Here is a 17,670-nt window from a genome sequence, read left to right as displayed (position 1 = left end):
TTGGGCCCAAATGCAAACGTGTCTAGTGTGTTTTTCAAGCTAGTGATGCCAGGATTTGCAGTCCGCCACGTGGGATCTGATTCCCTATGCACAGGGCTTAACCACTAAGCTAGTGAGCTGGCCCACATGTCATTAATGTTTTACTCAATATTCATCACATGCATTTTCTATGACATTAAAAGCATTTAGATATCTTTATGGTGTTTCATCATAGGAATATGTCATTATTTACTTAACTCTTTACCCACTGTTGGAGTCTGCGTTTTTTAGTCCCAACTGTTGGAGTCTGGGTTTTTTAGTATTACAGATAATAGTGTCGTGTCCATTTTTGTCTTGTTATGAGACTGGTGGACTATTTATGCGTTCAGATTTGAGTAGTCATGTGAGCCTTCTAATTTTCCAAAGTCGTCAGGGGGCTCCTGTGGGTGGAGCCCATGTAGAGATGGTTTTGCCATTGGGCTGTCGTTCTGAGCTTCTCTGCAGTAGACTTTGAGGGATGGAGCGAAGAGCTGAGGAGAAGCTGGGCCTGACCTTAAGGAAGAGCTTTATTGGTCACGCTACAGCAAGAGGGCCAGCACTTCTACACGAAATACCTGCCACGTGGGAATGTTGTTTTGCCATTGATTAGCACCTGTGTTGCTCCCACAGTCCTCGTTCACTTACAGCTAGACCTTCGGGAAAGTGGATTAAAGGCCCTGTATCAGTGGAAAGGATAATAATAGCTACTGCATTTCTTTCTGTTTGTTTTCTTTTTAGATCAAGGGCTGTTGTTAGACTGTCATGAAGACAAGGATTGTGTCTTCACTTATATCCATGTAGCTTCATGTGTGCCCTGTCTCTGGCACAAAGAGTCATGACCTCACAATGAACAGTATTACTCTCTTAACGTGTGTTCGGATCATATTCTTGTCTTGTTAGTCATCAACCATACTATTTTTTAAGAATTATTTTATTTAGGGACCAGCAGTTAGCGTAATGGCTATGTTGCTGAACTCCCATGTAGTTGACCACGGTTCGAGTCCCAGACCCGGTGACTTAAACTCATGCCAGGGCGTGTGCGTTCGTGCCCAAGATCCTGAGAGGAGAATGGAGGAGAAGGGATTGTGGCATGGCCATTCCCCCCGGGGGGTGATTTCTCCCTTTCTGTCTCTCTGTCTCTCTCTGTCTTTCTGGCAAGCACATGCGCCCTATAGGAAAAACCTCTCAAAAAATTATTTAATTTAATTTAATTTATTATTATTATTTAAAATTTGACCAGAGAGAGAGGGAAAGTGAGAAAGCAAGCCTCCAGCTCTGGGACTTGAACCATAGTTAGCTATGTGGGAATCCAGTGCTTTAACCACTACGCCTCCTGCTGGCCTCACCGGCATACTATTAACTCAGATATCTGAAGCTCTGTGAGAGTCGAGGGAGCAGAGCCACTGAATCTCGTGGTTGCTTTGGGGTAACGGCTGCTCCGTACCATTCCGGCATCTGTGCTGTGCGGAGAGCTGGAGCGTCAGGAAGCTAATCCTCGGCCCTGTCAGTGGGAGCTTTTAGTGTGACACATCATCTTGGGGAAAATGTAGCATGGGGAGTGAAACAGGAAATAGCAGGCTGAAAGAGCAAGCCTTGAGCCCTTTGTAGGATGGAGTAAATATTTAGACACTGCTCTCAGGTGCTGTAGAAATTAATAACAACTTTGCAGCAGTTTTAGAAGTGCTCCTTATACCCACCGGAACAGGTGTGTTTAATTCGAAGAACCTTACTTTGGCGTTTTTGGAGCTATGACTTTTTTTCCCTAAAGACTAGTCCCGAGTTCAGTTCCCCTGTGAAGTGTTCCCTTTGCAGGAATCTTCCTAGCCACATGGCTGGCATCTTTGTCCCCACCCTTTGCCCCTGACCATACCCTGTTATACTCAATTCTGAAACACCTAGATTTTGCAACGTTATGGTGTTTTCCTTTTGAAAGGGCAGGTCCCCTTTGCTCTCCTCCCCCGTAGCCAGGTCCATCTGGATGACTAACGTTCAGCATGCCACTGGACTCTTTGTACTTTGATCCCGGATTCATTTCTGTTCTGCTGTTTGTTTAGTAATGGAAGTTCTTTAGCGTGTTTGGATGTGGTTGTGATACGGTTGAACTGGCACTGATTTCCCATCTATTTGCTCTTGGTCAGAACCCTTCCAACGTGTCAGGAAAGCAGTTCCACACTCTTGGGGGAAGTTTGCAGGTCCGTGGTCTTGCACAAGGGCTTATCTGCTGACTCAGAAGGATTTTTTTTCTTTTCTTTTCTTTTTTTTTAGAGAGAGATTTCTGCTATTGGGTGCATGCGCTTGCTAGAGAGACAGAAAGTGAGAAGTCATCCCCCAAGGGGATGGGTATGCTACAGTCCTTTCTCTTCCATCCTCCTCTCAGGATTTTGGGCATGCACACACATGCACCTGGTGTGGGTTTTAAGCCACCGGGTCCAGGACTCAAATTGCAGTCAACTACATGGGAGTCCAGCAATGTAACGCATTATGCCATCTACTGATCCCTACTCAGAAGGCTTTACCTACAATCTCTGCTTGGGTGAAAGGCCTGAGCTTCTCTGGAAACAAAATATGTTCTGACCACTTTGTCTTGAGATCAAATATGCTACAGTATGAGTGTGAGTCCTTCTGGGAAGGAGTGTGAATAATGTTCACAGACAACCTTCTTTGTTGTTCTTCTAGCAGTAGATAGTGAATTGTATGTTGTAATAAAAAAGAACACCTAAAGAACAAGATATTAATTTGGGAATCATTATTGGCATCAGCTGTGTATAACACACATTTGGAGTATGTATGAATGATTCTGATTCCAGTCCTGCTGATGGTGTCTTCTATGAACTTGGGCACATGACTTGACCTTAGGCCTCAGTTTGTCCAACTGTGCTTAAACTAGACAATCCCTAAGGTTTTTTTGTTGTTGTTGTTTGTTTGTTTTGTTTTGTTTTTAATTTTTAGGGCACATGCACTTGGCGGAAAGACAGACAGAAAGCAAGAAATCACCCCCAGAGGAGATGGCCATGCCACAATCCCTTCTCTATTCCCCTCAGGATCCTGAGTATGCTCGACATGAGCCTCAAGCCACTGGGTCCAGGATTCAAACTGTGTTCAACTACATGGGAGTCCAGCGACACAACTACTATGCCATCTGCTGGTTCCCCCTAAGGTTCTTTTTATTTAGAAAGAATTTTAGAATTCTGTGTTCTACTTACTTGTCTATTTATCCTGTATAGAACAAGAGAAGAGGCTTTTCCACAGAATGGCACAGTCTCCTTTTTAAAATATTTATTTAATTTTACTTATCATTATTATTATTTTAAAATTTGCTAAAGGGCATGCACATTCACCAGAGAGAGAGAGCGAGAAAGGGAAAGTGAGAAAGCAAGCCACCATATCCAGGAATCAAACTGTGGTCAGCCACGTGTGAGTCCAGCGCCTTAACTGCCACACCACCTGCTAGCCCTAACGTTTCACCTGCTTCAATCTAAATGACTTACAAATGTCTCCTCTAGAGCAGGGCTTCTCGACACCAGGACTATTGACATTTTGGATAATTCTGGGTTGTGGAGTTGCCCTGTGCATTTTAGGGTGTCTAGCAGCATCCCTGGCCTCTGCTCACTGAAGAACGTGGATTTAAAAGACATGAGTGCTCCATCATGGATAAGAAGCAGGGCCAGCCAGTGGCATGGTAGCTAAGGAGGCTTAACCAGTAGTATCCCTGGGTGCAGTAGTACTTCCCCAGCCCCTGCCAGTCGTGACAACCACAGATGTCTCCAGATACTGAACTGTCCCAGGAGGGAGATTACATGAACTGGGAACCACTGATCTGGAGGGAGGAGGGTGGGAGTCTTTGAAGGTGGGCTGTTTTTAGTATCAATTTTCATGTTGTTCCTCTACTGCTCATTGCCTGTTTTATCAACAAGCATGTAAGCTTGGCAGTACATGCTTATTAATAAAACAGCTTGTGTTATCTCCTTCCTGTCCCCTATATAAAAGTGAATACCAATACTTAATTATGAGGGACTTTAATGATGATAATGTCAGTTTTTTAAAAAGAATTGTTTATTTTAACTTTATTTATTTATTTATTTTATATGACCAGAGGGACAGAGCAAGAGTGAGAGACAAAGCGAGAGAGAGAAAGTGAGAAAGCAAGCCACCAGGTCTGGGACTTGAACCGTCGTCAGCCATGTGGGAGTCTAGTGCCCTTAACTACCATGCCACTTGCCAGCCCTTATAATGTCAAATTTTGAAACATCAGGCCCAGCTTGAAGTTGACTGCCAGCTATTAGCTGTCCATCGAGGGTGGTGCCTGAAATGTGTGAAAGCATTTCCTTGCAAATGTTACAAAACCCCTGGGTTGGCGAGGTATGGATAGGATGGGGTCTGTGCATCCAGAATCCCGTATTAGGGCGGTTATCCCTTCAGTGTCCCGGGGGACGAAATTAATCTGTGCTCGGTGTGGCGGGGTTGGAATCTGTCCTCGGGCTGGAGGATAAAGAGCACAGTCATTGGTGAATGGCCCTGTCACCCTTTACTAGTGTAGTTGTAAAGATGTGCTTCCCTCCGGTGGGCAGGCTCCCTTTGCAGCTTAAGTGTTTTGTGCAGAGTATGAGTAGATGCTGGTTGTTGCAGAGAGGAAGTTAAGCCTCTTAGCCACCATGCCTCTGGCTGGCCCTGTTTCTTATTCATGATGGGGCACTGTGTCTTTAAATGCACATTCTTCACCGAGTCAGCTGTGGAACTGTGCTGCCCGTTGACTGGTGTAATGTGTTCAGGGAGCATCCTTACTGGGATGCCCTGGGATGCGCTGGGATGGCTGGGATGCGCTGGGATCCCAAAGCCATGCTTCAGACCCTTCGGTCTGTGTTGGTCCGTGGCCCTGGCAGGCTGTGTCCCATTCCAGCTGAGCTGTTGCTGGAGTAATTGCCCACATGGAGCCTTCAAGCCAAACTATTGTGTGTGCTGAGATGGTCTCACTGTTTGGCTCCTAATGAAATAATCTCCTTCCTGCCCCCAATGAAAGCAGCTCTTTTTTGTGTCCACCCTCCCCTTTTCATAGAATCCATGTCTCAGCCACCACTCTTCTAGTGTATTCATGAATGCTGTAAGCAGCATCTTTGTGTGGAGGAAATAGGGTAGAACCAAAATACCATGGGCTAAGCAGGGGACACGGAGCACTGAGGGCACCCTTCCCTCTCACTTTCTCTGTAGGATATTTGAATTACTTTTGTGTGGTTTTCTCTAATTAAGCTGTTTAAAAACTTAAGCTTTTTATCTAAAAGAAAAATACTAGGTTTTTATTTTATTTGGGGGGCACACATGTCCATGTACCTGTTGCTGGCCTCAAGCACCTGCGTCTGGGACTGGAAACTCAGTCTGTGGGTGGGACACAGCAGCTTTCACCCCCTGCCACCTTTTGGTCCAGGTTTTTCTTTTTTCTTTTTTTTTTTTAGAATTACTTTATTTTATTCATTGTCATTATTTATTTATTTATTTATTTTTGAAGTTGACCAGAGAGAGACAGAGAGAGAGAGGGAAAGTGAGAAAGCAAGCCGCCAGGTCCAGGACTTGAACTATGGTCAGTCATGTGGGAGTCCAGCTGCTTTACCCACCATGCCACCTGCCAGCCCCCAGGTTTTTTTAAAAGTATACTAAGCGAGGCAGTTTGGTCACCTAAAGAAGCTCACAAAAATGAACATAAGGCCCAACGACAGAACACTCACTCAGATGAGTAGGTGCTGTAGGAGAGGCAACAAGATGCAATGGAAGTCGGGATAGGAAGGGGAAAAGTCTTCATGGTGGAAGTGAGCTGAGCGGGTTTTTTTTTAAAATATTTATTTATTTATTTATATTTGTTATTATTTATTTTGAATTTGACCAGAGAGAGAGAAAGAAAAAATGAAAAAGTAAGCTACCAGATTGAGGACTCGAACCACAGTCAGCCATGTAGGAATGCAGTGCCTTAGCCACTATGCCGCCTGCCGACCCTGAGCAAAGTTTTTCACAAGAAGATATTTTGCTGTTAGAGGGAATCGCTCCCAGGAAGCTATCTGTGAGGGACAGCTTACGCTAACTAGGAAGGTGTAGGTAGTCCTTCAAGGTTAAGGGAACGTCTAAGTCAGCTGCAGCAGTACGTCTCTTTAGAGTGACTTCTGGCAGTAGTCAAGGTAGTCTCCAGCTTCTGATTCACCTCTCTTCCTGATTCCAGGTTGCCATTGTCCAGGTGTGACTCTAAAGAGAACAGGCAGATTTATGTCACCTCCAGCAGAGTTTCAGTCATAGAATTGTAGCTGGCTCTCTTTATTGTTTACAACTTAGTTCATTCATGGATCGATTTTTCTAGGATTTTTTTCCCCCCTAGTTTCCTCACTGTTTACTTCATCTTGCAGTTTCTTTTTTAAAATTTTTAGAGATTTTTGCTATAGGGCACATGCACTCACCAGACAGACAGGGAGAGGCAGAGAGACAGAAAGGAAGAAATCACTCCCTACTGGGGATGGCCACACTGCAATCCTTTCTCCTCCATTTTCCTCCCTGGATCATGGGCACGCTCTCACATGTGGCTGGCATGACTTTTAAACCACTGGGTCTGGGCCTCGAACTATGGTTGACTATGGGAGAGTCCAGCGACATAACCATTATACCATTGCCAGTCCCTCTTTTTCTTTTTTTAAAGAGATTTTTGCTATAGGGCACATGCACATGCCGGAGAGACAGAAAGCGAGAAATCACCCTCCGGGAGGATGACCACGCCACAGTCTCTTCTCCTCCATTCTCCTCAGGATTCTGAGCACACATGCACACACACCCGGCATGAGTTTCAAGCTGCCGGGTCCGAGACTCTAACGGTGGGTTGACTGTGTGAGATCTAGCGACATAACCATTACAACATCTGCTGGTCCCCATCCTGCAGCTTCTTGGGAACACAGTCTTAGGCTCTCCTGAAGATGAGCATTTTAGCCACATACCATCCGTATTTCCCTCAGAAATTGCTGTCCTTTCTTCTGGGGTGTTTTTAGGGTGCTGTGAGGACAAATCCCAAAGGACTGGAGGATTTTGGTGCATTTTTGACTGACCATTCTGTCCTTGAAGGTGAACCATCATCATTTCAGTCAGCGAAATATAAGCTTAGGGGCTCATTTTTGTTCTTTGTCCAGGAAAGCTATGGTGTTCTCAAATGCAGAGGTAGTTAAGAGATGACTGATAATTCAGTTTTGCCGTACTCAATGCGTGGAACCTCAGAGGACTGGGCGTCTCTGGAAGCCACTCAAGGGCTGCATTGGCTTGTCTTCAGCCTAACCTCACCGACTTTATGGGATATTTCAGCATGGGAAGAGAACATTCTGATCAGATTTTTGTCCCTCCTTAAAATATGATGGTTCTTGGGGACTAGCAGATGGCAATGGTTATGTCACTGGATCCCGCGTAGTCAGCTGCGGTTTGAGTCCCAGAGTCGTAGGCTTCAAATTCACGCCGGGCACGTGTGCGTGCGTGCCTGAAATCCCAAGAGGAGAATGGAGGAGGACTGTGGCATGGCCATCCCCTCCGGGAGGTGATTTCTCACTTTCCCCCTCTGTCTCTGGGGAGCACATGCAGCCTATAGCAAAAGACTCAAAAAAAAAAAAAAGTTCTTCATTACCAGAAACCTCACCTAAATAAAGTGCCAGTCACTGTCCTTTGCTGGAATAGATGGAAAGGAAAAGTCACAGCCTAATTTACGATAAATCCCTACCCACTAATAATAAGCCAGGGAAGTAAGACTGAGGTGCAGCTAGATTACTGAAAACTAATTGCTCCCCTTTCAGTCTTTTTGGAATTTTAGAGGAACAGTTGCTATCTTTTAAAAGAGGTCAGTTTGAGAGATATCTAGTCTAAGAAAGGAAATGAACTCTCAGAGACATCATCTTCTTGCCTGCAAGTCACACAGCTAATTAGTGGCTCCATTAGATAGCTCGTATTTTTAGCCCCCAAGAATAGCAGGAGCCAGCTTAGTAAGGGGAGAAAGATGAAGAACGTCTCCTTCCTTTCTTCTGCTAGCGGTCAGCCTGCTTCCACATGGGCTTTCTACTGTTACGGGCTTTACGGTCTTTTTATAAAAGACATTTTAAGTTAACTGCTGACATCGGGTTAGGTGTAGGCCGGCTGATCATTTCATCGGTGGGTGCGTAGCCGTGTTCTACGTCACTAACCTCCTGTGGCTGATTTACCTGGGTGGCAGATAACGCTACTTTGTCGCATCTCCACTGACCACATAGCTATCTAATTGCTACCTCTGTTCTTTCATTGAGCTCTGGGATCAAGCTGGCTCGGATGGCTTGTGTTTTGGTTCAATTACAAGGAACCGCTGTCTTTTGCGTGCATCTCCCAATCTCCATCTTTGGCTTTGGTATTTTATGTATTAGGCCTTCTGAAAAGTCACGACATATTTTTTTCATGTTTTTCTATGCAAAAATGCGTCATGACTTTTCCAAGGACCTAATAAGTAGGAGAGGAGTAAAAAGCAGCCTGGGGAGGTAGAAGGGAGAGGAAGACAGATGGATGGGGCTCAGTATAAGGGAAGTCTCCCTAATATCAGTGCCGTCATGTGGTAGAATTGACTGCCTTTTGAAATATGTGTAATTGAGTTAGCACCAGGCAAGACAGGGGGTTACCCATAGAAGGATCTCTCCTGCATTCTGTGGGAAGTTGGATCAAATGAGAGGGGTCTTTCCACCTCTAATTTTCTAATTTAAAATTCTTTGGCCTGCTGGTTAGGGTAGCAGGATCTCACATGGCTGATCTGGGGTTTCAATCCTAGTGACTTGAAAAACATGCCAGGTGTGTGTGTGTGTGTGTGTGTGTGTGTGCATGGCTCAAACTCTAAGAAGATGGAGAAGGGGTTATGCATGACCATGGCTCACTGAAGGTGCTTCTTCCCTCTCCCTCCCTCTTCTTTCTCTCCATCTCTCACCTGTGAGCGCATGTGCCCTCTGGCAATAGAGAAACAGAACTCGAACAAACATTCTTGAGCATAGCATTTACCTCTGTTGTCCACGTAATCTCAGAAATGTTTGTACTTACTTTGTCTCAAACATGTAAACAGCTTAACTTCTCTTTTTTTCACAAGTAGGGGATGTGGACAGTGTCTCTTTTTGACAAAAGGAAACAACATTCTTGCAAGATGGCCAGATGGAAAGGGACTTCTCTTGTAGAGCCTTCTGAACGCAGAGATTGATTGAGTAAGCCCTTAGTTTGGTCTCATGGTTCCTCAAAATATATGTACGTACAAAGTTCCACGTTACTGTTTATTGTTATTTTGGGCTAGTGAACTGCACGACTCCCCCCTTGCAGAGATGAAAATAGGCTGGAGCACATACCTCTCAGTAGCCCTGCTTCATTTCTCCAAGAGCATAGTGGTCTTTCTGATATTTCCTTTGTAGTGAATCAGAGAGTGGTGAGAAATAATGAATGGACCGAGGTAACTGACATTAGATTTGTTCTTTTTTTTTTTTTTTAAGATGTTTTACCATAGGGTGCATGCTCTCACCAGAGAGAGAGAGACAGAGACAGAGAGGGAAAGTGAGAAATCATGATAAATCACTCCCCAAGGGGGATGGCCATGCTGCAGTCCCTTCTCTATTTTCTCAGGATTTAGAGCATGAATGCACATGTACCCAGCATGAGTTTTTGTTTGCTTGTTTGTTTTAAGAGAGATTTTTGTTATAGGACACGTGTGCTTGCCAGAGGGACAGAAGACAGAAAATAAGAAATCACCCCCACTACCACCACCCCGTCCCCCGCCCCCGGAGAATGGCCATGCTACCGTCAGTCTCTTCTCCTCCATTCTCCTCTGGGAGTCTTGGGCACACATGCACATGCACCTGGTGTGAGTTTTAAGCCACCAGGTCTAGGGCTCAAACCGTGGTCGACTACATGGAGTCCAGCAATATAACCATTACACCATCTGCTGGTCCTGCACCCAGCATGAGTTTTTAAGCCACCAGGTCTAGGACTTGAGTCACATAGCTAGCTATGTGGGATCAGCTGCCTTAACCTCCGTGCCACCTATGGCCCAACCTCTATTTTAAAATAAGAGTTTGTTGATTTAGGTTCTTCCTTACATGTGTATAACATTCAAACAGTTTATTTATTTATTTATTTTTAATTTTTTTTTACTATAGGGTGCGTGCGCTCGCCAGACAGAGAGAGACAGAGAGACAGAAAGCGAGAAATCACCCCCCAGAGGGGATGACCACGCTGCAATCCCTTCTCCTCCATTCTCCTCTCGGGATCTTGGGCATGCATGCACACGCGCCCAGCGTGGGTTTTAAGCCACCGGATCCGGGATGCGAACCGCGGTCGACTATGTGGGAGCCCAGCAACATAGCCATTACGCTAATTGCTGGTTCCCACATTCAAACAATTTTCAGTGCCATCTCAGGCTCCATGAGCTAAATTCGACTCATCTTTTTAGGTTAATCAAGACCTAACATCTAAATAAATTGATCACTTTGTTAGATCTCTTTCCCACTATACAAGTAAAAAAGTAAAGCTAAATAAAACAATTCTTTAAAAAAAGAAAAAAGAAAGAAAGCTGCGAGCCAGCATCACTCCTGGGCCCATTCTGATCATCCTCACTGGATGCCACAGAGGCAAGAGAGTGGTTTTCCTGAAGCAGCTGAGCAGTGGCTTGCTACTTGTGACTGGATCTCTGGTCTTCAGTTGAGTTTCACTGTGTAGAATACACCAGAAATTTGTCATCACCACCTCCATGAAAATTGATATTAGCAAGTTAAAATCCCAGAGCGCCTCACCAATGCTCACTTCAAGAAAAAGAAGCTGCAGACGTTCATACACCAGGAAGGTGAGATCTTCGACACAGAGGAGAAGTACGATATTTCAGAGCAGCACAAGATTGATCAGAAAGCTGTGGATTTGCACACGTTACCAGAAATCAAAGCTGTTCCTCAGCTCCAGGGCTACCTGCAGTCCATATTTGCCCTTACAAATGTAGTTTATCCTCACAAATTGGTGTTCCAAATTTCTTGCCAAGAACCTAATTAAATAACTGACAAATAAATAAATATAAATTGATCATTTCATTTTGCATTTGTGGAACCACTGAATATTGAATGGGAAGAAACCTAAAAATGACCTACAAATCATCTGCTAGAATTGCAGGAAAGACCTCAGAGCTCAGTGTTCACCCGGCTCACTCTGGAGAGTCATTTCTCTGCTGTCCCTGGGAGCTGATTACCCTGCCTCTGCTCGAATACCTACACATCTGGGATTTTACTGTTTCTGAGTATGCTGCATTCATTTTTACACAGCCTCAGTTGTTAGAAAGTTCTTCCCCAGAGTGTGCTAAAATCAACTTTTACTCACTGGCTCTAGTTCTGCCTTTGAAGCTTCACAATCCTTTTTCTGTGTGATCACCTGGCCTTTAAGTTGTTTGAAAACTTCTCCCTTTATTTTGCAAGAAAAGGAAGAATCATGTACTTGTATTAGCTTATTGATGGATCCATTTAACAAATGTTTATTGTGTTATCATCTTCTGTTTATTAGCCTTGTGAGTCGGGCATGGGGTACATGATGAAGAAACATTGCGTTTGCCTTCTTGAGCTCACAGTTCATTTAGGGGAGATCTATAAGTAACTAATTCTAATAAGATATTAAGTATTGCAAGAGCAGAATGTACTGTAGACTATTAGCCATAAAGGTCAAGATTTATTCCACTGAAAGGCCTTATAGAAGAGGTGACATTGGACTGGATTTTGAAGCTTATCAAGCAGAAATTGAGAGAGTCATTTCAGCAAGAAAACATGGTATAGGCAGAGGTGCGAGTGTGTGGCAAACTTCAGAATGATGACTCGCTCAGCATGTGTGGAGCACAGATTCCTAACAGGCTTTGTATTTTATGTTAGGAATTTCAATTTACCCTGAAGCCAGTAAAATACCATGGAGAGTTGTATTGTTTTGTTTTTAAAATATCAGTAATGTTCTCTTACAACGAAATTAATACAAGCTTACTAGAAGCAATTCAGAGAATATATAAAAATACAGAGAAGTGGGTCCAGCAGGTGGCATGGTGGTTAAGGCGTTGGACTACCAACACAGCTAACTGCGGTTCGGGTCCCAGACCTGTGGCTTGCTTTCTCACTTTCTTTCTTTGTCTCTGGTGAGCTCACATGCCCTATAGCAAATTAAAAAAATAAACAAGTTAATTAAATAATCTTTAAAAAATAGATACTTCACCCACCATTTTAATACTTATATATATTAATATGAATATTTTAGTATGAATATTTTAATATTTATATATGTTCTTCTAGATGCTTTTTAATATTTTACATATACTTTTCTAGACACTTTTTCTGTAAATTCACATGCATTTATTCACATTTTTATTCCACATATACTGTTTTAATACTGGATTTAACATATCATGGAGAGAGAATGGAATTATTCTGTATGTACTGGTTTTCTTAAATTATTTATTTAATTTTGTTTGTTCATTCATTTATTTTAATTTGACCAGAGAGAAACACACACACATACAGAGAGAGAGAGAGAGAGAGAGAGAGAGAAAGTGAGAAAGCAAGCCACCCAGTCTAGTACTCAAACTGTGGTTGGCCATGTGGGAGTGTCCAGCGTTTTAATCACCACACCACCTGCTGGTTCCCTTTTAAAAAAAAATTATTTATTTAATTTTGTTTATTCATTCATTTATTTTCATTTGACCAGAGAGAAACACACAGAGAGAAGGAAAGTGAGAAAACAAGTCTGCGTGCACTGCTTTAACACTGGATTTAAAACATTGAGATTGGGCTGGCTCCATAGCTTGTTGGTTAAGGGAAGCTGAATCCCACATGTCTGACTGCAATTCAAATCCTAGCCCTAGTGGCTAGAAACACACAGCAGGTTGTGTGTGTGTGTGTATGTGTGTGTTTGTGTTTGTGTGCGTGCACAGACATGCGCATCTCAAACCCTGACAGAATGGAAAACCAGGGAAGGAGGAATTACAGTGTGACCACACTCCATTGGGTGCATTCTTCCCTCTCTCTGGCAAACAGACATAGCCTCTGGCAGTTAGAAAAATGAGAAGAATATTAACATAGCATGGGTATATTTCTGTATCAAATAGGGAACTACAGTTCCCTACTGTGTAATTATATCAGAACTCCTCCTCTCTGTTGGTTTCCCATCTTTGTTAGAGATGTAGTGACAGACGTTAATATACAGGAGGCCTCAAAAAGTTGATGGAAAAATGGAATTAAAGGACAAGTTTATTTTGGTGCAAACAGTTTTTTTTTTTTTTTTTGAGAGGTTTTTGCTATAGGGCACGTGTGCTTGCCAGACAGACAGAGACGTAGAGACAGAAAGTGAGAAATTACCCCGCAGGCGGAATGGTCACACCGCAATCCCTTCTCCTCCATTCTCTTCTCGGGATCTTGGGCATGCATGCACACGTGCTTGGCGTGAGTTTTAAGCCCCCGGGTCCGGGATGCGAACCGTGGTTGACTACATGGGAGTCCAGCGACATAGCCATTACACTAACTGCTGGTTCCCGATGGAAACAGTTTTGAAACTAGAGTTTTTTCCATAATACACTTTTTCTGCGAACTTTTTTTTTTCTTAAAGAGATTTTTGCTATAGGGCTCATGTGCTCACCAGAGAGACAGAAAGCAAGAAGTAACTCCTGCCCCAGGGGGATGGCCATGTTGCATTCCCTTCTCCTCTAGTCTCCTCTTAGGATTTGGGGCACGCTAGCACACACACCTGGCATAAATGTTAAGCCTCCAGGTCAGGGACTCGAACCGCTGTCAACTATATGGGAGTCCAGCAACGTAACCTTTATGCCATCTGCTGGTCTCTTCCATGAACTTCTGAAGACCCCTGTGTATTCTCTATGTACTTGACTTGCTGTTTCCCTCATGAATTTATGCAAGAGGGGTGGAGGGGGAGTGTCAAAGGATTTACTTAGTAATAATCCATTTTTAAACAAATTTTGCCTCCCTGCTACATGTGGGGAACCGTGCTGTGGTCTGAGAGTGTAACAACAGATCTCTTGCAGCTCTTGTGGCACTTATAGTTTAGTGGGAAAAAAATGTTAATCCCAGATATGTAATAATGAAATGTGGTATGTGTTAGAAAGGTAAAAGTTACATGCAAGTTTATCATCTTTAAAGTCTTTATTTGTTAGAGACATATACCAAAGTACATGTACAATTGAAATGGTGTGATGTTGGGACCAGCAGTTGCCTAATGGCTATGTCGCTGGACTTCCATGTAGTCGACCGTGGTTCAAGTCCCAGACCTGGTGGCTTAAACTCATGCCGGGCGCGTGTGCGTGTGTATGTGCCCAAGATCCTGAGAGGAGAATGGAGGAGAAGGGATTGTGGCTTGGCCATCCCCCCAGGCAGGGAGGTGGAGGTGATTTCTCGCTTTCTGTCTTTTCTGTCTCTCTGTCTCTGATGAGCGCATGCACCCTATAGCAAAAATCTCTCAAAAAGAAAGAAAGAAAGAAAGAAAGAAAGAAAGAAAGAAAGAAAGAAAGAAAGAAAGAAAGAAAGAAAGAAAAGAAAAGAAAGAAAGAAAGAAAGAAAGAAAGAAAAGAAAAGAAAGAAAGAAAGAAAGAAAGAAATGATGTGATGTTTGAGATTTGTTTCAAAGTAACCCAAGGTTTTAGGGGTGAGGCAAAGTGAGCAGGAGGATCGCTGAAACAAGACTGTGATTGCTGAAGCTGCTGGTTAATTGTACTCTGCTTTTATGTGTTAGACATTTTCCTTAATAAAATGTAAAAACCAAAAGAAAGGGTGGAAGAGAGTTTATAATCTAGTTTAGATCGGGGGCCGAGGAAAAGCTCCTTTTAGGAAGAAACGTTTCAGCTGAAACCCTCGTGATCTATAGGAGTTGGCCAGGCTACAGTGGCAGATGGCAGTTGGGGAAAGAGCTTTTGAGGCAGTGGGAGAGGCGTGTACGAAGGCCAAAAGCTCGAAGGAAGGAATCTTGGTGCCTTGAGGAAATGAAAGAAGCCTGGCGTCGCAGGAGTTGGGGGTGGGGGGTGAGGACATTGGGCTGGACGTTCAAGACCTCTGAGACCAGGGTAAGGATTTTGTTCTCCAATCCAACAGTAAAGGAAGGAAGCCTCCATAGAAGAGCTTTAAGCAGCAGAGACACAAGGTGGCTTTTGGTTAAGAGTTCAAGGGATTGGCAAGTGGCATGGTGGTTAAGGCACTGGACTCCCATGTTGCGGACCACGGTTTGAGTCCCAGACCTTGTGGCTTGCTTTCTCACTTTCCCTTTCTCTGTCTTTCTGTAGTCAAATTAAATAATAATAACCCCCAAAATTAAATAAATAATTCTTAAAAAAAAAAAAAAAAGCTCAAGTTGGCTGCTTCATGGAGAATGGTTTTGGTTTGGAAGAGAATGGAAAAGTAAGTGTGGAACAGCACGAGGAAGTTATTGGGCGGGTCCACAAGATTCTGGTGACTTTCCACAGCAAAGGGAATTTGTAGCAGGGCAGCAGTAGTTACTCCGTATGTAGTAGCTGTCCAGAATCGAATATACGTGGAATATTGTCTGTGCGCCGTCCGTTTGTCACGAATGGAGACCTGAGCCCTAGAGCCTCGTCAGGGTCAGCCCAGATACTGAGCTGTGCCTCCTACAGTCGATCACTGAGCTGACCATCAACGCCATGTAGTGTGCGTTCTTCATTTTCCCTGACCCCTCACTGCAGAGCGATTACGCGTTCATTAAATATGAAGTATTGCTGCTGAGCCTGCCCTCAGGCTCCTGTCCAGTGTTCACTTAGCTGTGACCTTGTCCTGGTTGTGCGGGTCTCCACATTTGTATCCTCTTCGCTCTCATTGCCTCCATTTCCAATGTCAGAATTCTGTCTTATGTTTTCTCCTTGATTGCCATGACCAACATGTGCTGAACGCTTGGTTCATTTTTGCAAGTGCATTAGCTGTGAATGGGCTGACCCTGTGGCTGCAATGCCAGATGTGGTGGAATCCAAGCACCCGCCGCACAGGCTCTTCTGCCTCCATGTAGTGGGGGCGTGAGTGGGCCAAGGGCAGGTGGGGGCGTGGAGCAGAGAAGGGGAACAAGTGAGGGTTTAGATAGTCCATTTTCAGAGACTATATCATGGGCGATAAAGGATGTTACTTAAAATGTCATGTTTTCTAAAAGACTTTGAAATCAGTATAGGGTCAATTTCATCTTTCCAGTGTCGGGTCCATTTTGGGTCTAACATTTTAGGACCAGAACTCATATTCCTATCTAAAAAAGATGCTTTCTGTGCTGTTGCGGAGAGTGCTGGTATATATGTATGATTGTGCTAATTGGCTTTTATCAGCGAAAACGGATGAGAAATGCATTCTGGAAACCTCATTCGATGCTGTCTTCTCCTTCTCCTCCCCTCCCCCTCCTCTTCTCCCTCTTCTTTTCTTCTTTTTCTTCTTCTTCTTCTTTTTTTTTTTTTTTTTTGGCTAGAGGGCATGTGCACTCACCGGAGGGAAACAGAGAGAAGGAAAGTGAAACAGCATCCCCAGGGGTAATGGTCACGCTGCAATCCCTTCACCTCCATTTCTCCTTTCATGATTTTGGGTATGCACACATACGTACCCAGGGTGTCTTACAAACTGAGATCCAGGACCTGAACTGCGAGGTGGGGCATGGGGGATCCAGCTGCCTTAAGTCCCCTGCCCCCATTCCACCAGCTGGCCTCCACCATGTTCTCATATGTAGCTGTCATTTGTTATTGTCCCTCTGTGTTCTAGGCACTGCAGGGTAGATATTAGTGTACACATTTTATGAATGAGGAAACAGCCTTGGAAACTTTAAGTATGTCTCTGAAGGTCACAAGGGTAATCATTGATGGCATTACAATCAAACTTAAGTCTCTTCTGGCTACAAAGATTGTACATCTAATATTATGCAATTTCCTTACATTTTCAGCCATAAAAGTTATTTCTTTCTCTTGTATTTTTCTCTAATTTCAGAATCTTTTATGGAACATGTAGTTGTTGATTATTAAAGTCCAGTGGCTCAAAACGGAAAGAAACGAAGTGTCTGGGATAGAAGTATCACTCTTTTGCTGGGAAAAGGCTGTAGGAGGGATGCAGCTGGGGAGAGTGTGGTAGGTGGGGAGTGGGGCTAAGTCTTAGCCATGCATTCCTCAAAGGCAGAAAGACTCTAAATACTCTGGAGCAGAACCTGGAGAATCCTGCAGTCATGACAGTGGCTTCCATGATTGGGAATTGCCCTCCCTGGTCTGAGGGCCCGGAAGCCAATGGCGTATCATTCTGCAGCTAATTTAATGAGTGTGTGTGCCTTCTGACTTTGTTAGCAAACAAATACCTCTATCTTACCATGAGTTTAGAATGTAGAGCAAAGGGGAACCAGCAGTTGGCGTAATGGCTATGTCGCTGGACTCCCACGTAGTCGACCACGGTTCGCGTCCTGGACTCGGTGACTTAAAACTCACGCCAGGCACATGTGTGTGCGTGCTCAAGATCCCGAGAGGAGAATGGAGAAGGGATTGCAGCGTGACCATCCCCCCTGGGGGGTGATTTCTTGCTTTCTGTCTCTCTCTGTGAGCACACACGCTCTATAGCAAAAATATCTCAAAAAAAAAAAAAAAAAAAGAATGTAGAGACACAGAAAAAACTCAAA

At 43.9% G+C, this 17,670-nt stretch overlaps 1 protein-coding gene across 2 annotated transcripts in view; it reads left to right on the top strand.

Annotated features, from left to right (window-relative positions):
- SMAP2 (small ArfGAP2) overlaps positions 1–17,670 on the top strand; it is a 50,540-nt gene that overhangs the window by 14,086 nt on the left and 18,784 nt on the right. Inside the window, exon 2 of one of the 2 annotated variants that reach the window (XM_027766895.1) lies at positions 9,122–9,230. The exons of the other annotated variant lie outside the window; for it this stretch is intronic. The gene's annotated coding sequence lies outside the window, so the exon portion shown is untranslated. The remainder of the gene's footprint in view (positions 1–9,121; positions 9,231–17,670) is intronic. 2 annotated transcript variants of the gene reach the window in all.

Source organism: Tupaia chinensis, unplaced genomic scaffold (assembly GCF_000334495.1).
Source record: "Tupaia chinensis unplaced genomic scaffold, TupChi_1.0 Scaffold143758_1, whole genome shotgun sequence".
NCBI classification, from domain to species: domain Eukaryota; kingdom Metazoa; phylum Chordata; class Mammalia; order Scandentia; family Tupaiidae; genus Tupaia; species Tupaia belangeri.
This window is presented reverse-complemented; position numbering and strand designations above follow the sequence as displayed.